This window comes from Phaseolus vulgaris, chromosome 2 (assembly GCF_051622355.1).
Source record: "Phaseolus vulgaris cultivar YP4 chromosome 2, ASM5162235v1, whole genome shotgun sequence".
NCBI lineage: Eukaryota > Viridiplantae > Streptophyta > Magnoliopsida > Fabales > Fabaceae > Phaseolus > Phaseolus vulgaris.
In genome coordinates, this window is record NC_143499.1 from 26,429,488 (window position 1) to 26,435,051 (window position 5,564).

Here is a 5,564-nt window from a genome sequence, read left to right on the forward strand (position 1 = left end):
AGACCGGCGTTAAACCGTCTGAGCGCGGTGTCCTCCACCCGTCACATGAAGATGAAGCTGCCGGACCTCAGTGGCCGGGTGATAGTCATCAGGTCAGACCAGGAGGAGGCGAGGAAATGCTATGAAAACAGCCTGAAAACGAAGAGAGGCGTATTCATGGTGTATGAACGTCCGCCGAGCGCGGACGCGACGATGATTGAGGCGACGCCCACTGGGCTGACGCCTGAAGAGGCCATCGCGGAGAGGGCGATGCCCGAAGCAGATGTGCCAATGGAGGAAGGCCCTGACGACGCGGCGCCCGTGGAAGAGGCGACGCCCGTGGAAGAGGCGGCGCCCGTCGAAGATGATAGCAGGGAGCAGCCTGCGGCTAACGCCGTAGAAAGGGAGATTGGCGGCAAGACTTTCAAGTTAGGAAGTTCGCTAAGCCCAGAAGAACAGGAAAGGGTGGCAGAAGTGATTTCACGCCACCTGGATGCCTTCGCATGGTCCGCCTCGGATATGCCAGGCATCGACCCCGATTTCCTGTGTCACCACCTCAGCATGGACGCCACGGTCCGCCCCGTGCGTCAGAGAAGGAGAAAGTTCAATGAGGAACGACAACAGGTGGTGAAAGACGAAACGCAGAAGCTGCTGAGTGCTGGCCACATCAGGGAGATTCAGTACCCTGAGTGGCTCGCCAACGTCGTCTTGGTGAAAAAGGCGAACGGAAAGTGGAGGATGTGTGTTGACTTCATGGACCTGAACAAGGCATGCCCAAAGGACTCGTATCCGCTGCCCAGCATCGACGCCTTGGTAGATAGTGCGTCCGGCAGCAAGGTGCTAAGTTTCCTGGACGCCTTTTCAGGGTACAACCAAATCAAGATGAACCCAAGAGACGAGAGCAAGACTGCATTCATGACTGAGACATGCAGTTACTGCTATAAGGTGATGCCCTTCGGGCTGAAAAATGCGGGCGCCACGTACCAGAGGCTAATGGACAAGGTCCTGGCGCCAATGCTTGGGAGGAATGTGTACGCCTATGTAGACGACATGGTGGTGGCGTCGCAGAATAGGGGGCAGCACATGGCAGACATGGTGGTGGCGTCCTGGTGAAGAGCGACTCTCAGTTGATTACGGGGCAAGTGTCGGGTGAATTCCAAGCGAAGGACCCACAGATGGCGGCGTATCTAAAATACGTCCAGTTGTTGAGGGGGGCGTTCAACGCTCTTGAGCTGATACATGTCCCGAGGGAGCAGAATGCCAGAGCTGACCTGCTCGCAAAGCTGGCCAGCTCAGGGAAGGGGGGTAGACAGAGGACAGTGATCCAGGAGACTGATGACTTTTTACGGCAAGTGCACCGCGTTTGTCAAAAGTAATAATTGTCTCTAAGGACGGATATCGATCCCACAAGGAACAGTGAATTATCAGAGTACAATAATCGCTAAATATAAAAACAGAACAATTAAAAGAGTTTTGAATTAATTGTGTTGGCACTGATCAATAAGAAAACAAACAAAGAATTAGTTGTTTCAATTGGAAAAATAAGGATTAGTTTCATCTTTCTCACTCTCAAGTATTTTGATTAGCATGTCAATATTAAGTTCTTTGATTGAAATTGATGCCCGTATAAAAATCATTTATATCGATTCCTCGCATATAAAATCCTTAAGAATGTCCCCTAACTATCGATCCCTCGCATAATTATAAGAACAACTTAGAACGAAGCTCAGACGTTTAATAGCAATTAACATTTCAAGTCTATTCCTAGCACTCAAATATGTTAAGTATTGTTGTTTAGGTCCGAACCCTAAAAATACCTCCCGGTCAGATTTAAGATTCTCAATTTGTCACGGAAAATTAAAAGTAAAACAACAATACCAATAATCAATCAAGAACTGAATATTAATATATAAAATATCACCTCAATACATAAGAGTTTGAGCAGATTACTCCCAATCCCAAAGGGTAGAATTAGCCACGCATACTTCTAGCACCTTCCATTCTCCCAATTGGGTTACAATTCACTCTATGGTGTTTTCCTCTCAATCTGGCACCCTAAGGTTGAGCCTCTAGCCCTCTATTTATCCTAGTTTTCTAGGGTTAGGTTGTTTATTGTGTCGCGCTAATGGGCTAAATGATAAAACATAAAAAAGGCCCAATCTTTCTTTGCATCTTTTCCATTCTGGGACCTTCTATCTTTATCTTTTTAGCTCAAATCATTCATCTTTAATCCAAATCTCCAATCTTCCTTAGAAATCTGCAATTAACACCAAATTTGGGAATAAAATACTCTTATTCAAATAAAGATCATAAAAAATGTAAAAAGGTATAAATTCATAAATTAGGGATTATTTTATATGTAAATTAGCAATAAATTCTCATAAGTGCCTATATTTTAATATGAAATATTACTGAAATTAGACACTTATCACTCTCCCCAACTTAGAATATTGCTTGTCCTCAAGCAAAGTAAATGAATATATTTGAATTTAAATATCAAACAGCTTAATTCACTAAACAACAGATCAAATTAGAAACTTATGATGCTTCCAAATTCAAATATAGAAAATTATAGACACAATCAATTTCCAGGATCAAATCAAAACAAATAAATGACAATTCATCGGAATATCTTCTTCTCATATGCTCACGGGTAAGTGTTTCTCTATATTTTCACTTAATCATAACAAATCACAGTTGCTTTTCATTTCATCTTCAAATCACAAACATATTAGAAACATGAATCTTGAGGTCTTTTCCAGGGTTGTAATGAGGCTGGGCTTCCAATAAATATTGGTTTTTCTTAGATAACAAAATGCACATCTTAAAGAAGAAGAACATACCTACAATTCAATTATAGAGAACATATATGTTATCTAGTTACCACTTTCTTTCGATGTCACCTTTTTCCCCATTTTCTTTCTTTTCATGATTTTCATGAATTTTTTATCTTTTTTTTATTTCTTTTTCTTCTTCTGTTTCTCTCTTTTTTTTTTCAATAATAGGAAAAGATTCTTCCTATTTTCAACTTTTTGAACTTTCAAAATCAGAACCAACCATTCCCTTTTCTATATGTATTGCATTTATATTCTCCTTCCTTAGACATGCTAAAGGGTAGAAAATTATATCAATAAAGGTTAAGGTGCAATATTAACAAAAAATTTCTTAGCCCAAAGGGGATATAAAAAAAAATGGAATTCTAATATAAAGGTTGGCTTTTTGGCCCTGGCTCCTAATTAACACAAACAAATGCCTCAATCATCTTCATGCTCTTTTATGATGCAACAAAAATAAAAATTAAGCAACCACAACTGTCAAATCATCAGTAAAACTCTCAAAACTGTTTAAGGTTCACACACTCACTTGGTTTAAATGGTCTCATTCCTTTTTGTCTTGTCATTATCTGTCCTAATCAATCATCATGTTAAATTTTCATGTATCATAATTTTAACTACATTTGAATAGGGATTCAATCATATTTTCTTTTCTAACCTGTGTCTAATTCATCTCACTACTTAATATTTAAACACAAATTCTTTTTTCCACAATTCAAAATTAATATTCTAGTTCTTTTTAATTTGAAAAAAAAATAAACTAGAAAACAAACAAATTAAAACTGAAATTTAGTCAAGAAAGATAATTCAAGACTTAAAATTACCAAACTAATAAAACAGGAAATTTATTCAAAATAAGCAATAAAAACAAACCAAACAAATAAGCAAATAAACAGAAAACAAAATAACCGAAAAATAAAATAAATAAAATAAGAAAAAATGCAAATAACTGAAAAGAAAAGAGAATTAGAGAGATAAAACCATATTTTTGTTCAATCCTCTATTCTTAAGAAGTCATCCAGCATTTTGTTAAAATTTTTATCTACAGTCTTGCTTCATTTGCTGGATCTGCCCCCTGAATAATAGAACCTGTCCCCAGGTCAAACATACAAACCTGCAAAATGATTAGGAGGCATATAGGATTTTTTTTTATTATTATTCTTATTTACTTTTATTTTTTATTTTTTATTTTAAATAAAATCAGCAAAGGTAATAAAACAACATAAAACTAAAATGTGGACTGGGTTGCCTCCCAGTAAGCGCTCGTTTAACGTCATCTAGCTTGACGCCTGTTTATTTCAAGATGGACAACTCTCTTTGTTGCATCATGTTGTATGCATTCTTCCTCGTTACAAGAACATCTTCAACTACACGATAAGGATCTTTGATGGATCTTTTTGCCAACTGCATCTTGGTGGGTTGAACCTCCAAATCGCCTAAATACAGTGCAGCCTTGCACACAGATAAAACACCTATAGACACGGGAAGATTAAAACCTCCTAAGTTCTTAGAATTTTGAAGCAAGTCCCTTTGAGTCATGATACTGCATCTAGCCTCCAACTCTCTATTTCTCTCTTCAATATAGCTCCTATTCTTCAGAAATCTCTCAAATGTTGAATCTTGCTTCAGATTTCCTGCAAAATAATTCCTAGGGAGCAATTTGTCAAAGAATTTTTTGTCCTTCTCTGTTTTTGAAGGAGGATGAGGATATGATAAATCTTTTTCAAGAACACTTCTCTCCTTATTTTTAATTTTTTCTTCCCCACTTCTTTTCATTTCTCTCTCTAACTCCTCAGTCTCATCTTCTTTTTCAGCTATTACCTTATTGCAATGCTCTTTTGGGTTGGTTTGGTTGTCAACTAAAAACTGACCACTTTGTATTTCTTCAAATTGTTTAGCCACTTTTCCCATTTGGATCTCTATATTCCTGATCGTTGTCATGCTATTTTCTTCCATTATCACAAGCTTTGTTAGGGCTTCTTCAACTTTACTCATTCTTTCAAGCATGGATGAATCCTCAATTTCAGATGAATTGTTCAGATAAGAACAGTGACCATTAGGATGATCACCTCCACAAAAATCACACATGATTGATTGACTCTGGCTTTGAGATGAATGCACAACATATAACTGTTGGGGCAATTTAGCCATTTGTGCGGTTAGTTGCCCAATCTGCTGTGTCAGAATTTTATTTTGAGCCAAGAGTGCATTTTCTAACGACCCTTCCTTCTGAGTATTTTGTATATCATGTTGGGCTTGATAATCAGTTTACACCAATGCAACAATAATCCTTGTCGCTTGTTCTACATCAAGAGCCATCATTGTGCCACCAGCTGCAGCATCTAGGAGCATCTTTGTGTTAGATCTGAGACCGGTGAAAAATATGCTCAGTTGAGCAATATCTTCAAACCCATGATTTGGGCATTTTCTAAGTAACATTTTAAATCTTTCCCATGTCTCACAGAATGATTCATCTACTCCTTGTCTGAACACAGAAATTTCAGACTTTGCTTTGATGTAGCGAGAAATTGGAAAAAATCTTTGCAGAAATTTTTCCTCTACCTCCTTCCAACTAGTGAGACTCTGATTTGGAAGTGATCTGAGCCAATCCTTAGCCTTTCCTGCCAATGACAAAGAAAACAAACGCATATAAGCATTTTCAAGATCACTTGATTGAAAGCCCATTGTTCCCACCAATTCATAAAATGTAGACAAATGTGAACATGGATCCTCATGATCCATTGCTTTGAA

At 38.2% G+C, this 5,564-nt stretch overlaps 1 pseudogene; it reads left to right on the forward strand.

The window, feature by feature from the left end:
* Positions 1–5,220: 5,220 nt before the first annotated feature.
* Positions 5,221–5,326, forward strand: LOC137813184 (small nucleolar RNA R71; annotated as a pseudogene).
* The last annotated feature ends 238 nt before the right edge of the window (positions 5,327–5,564 follow it).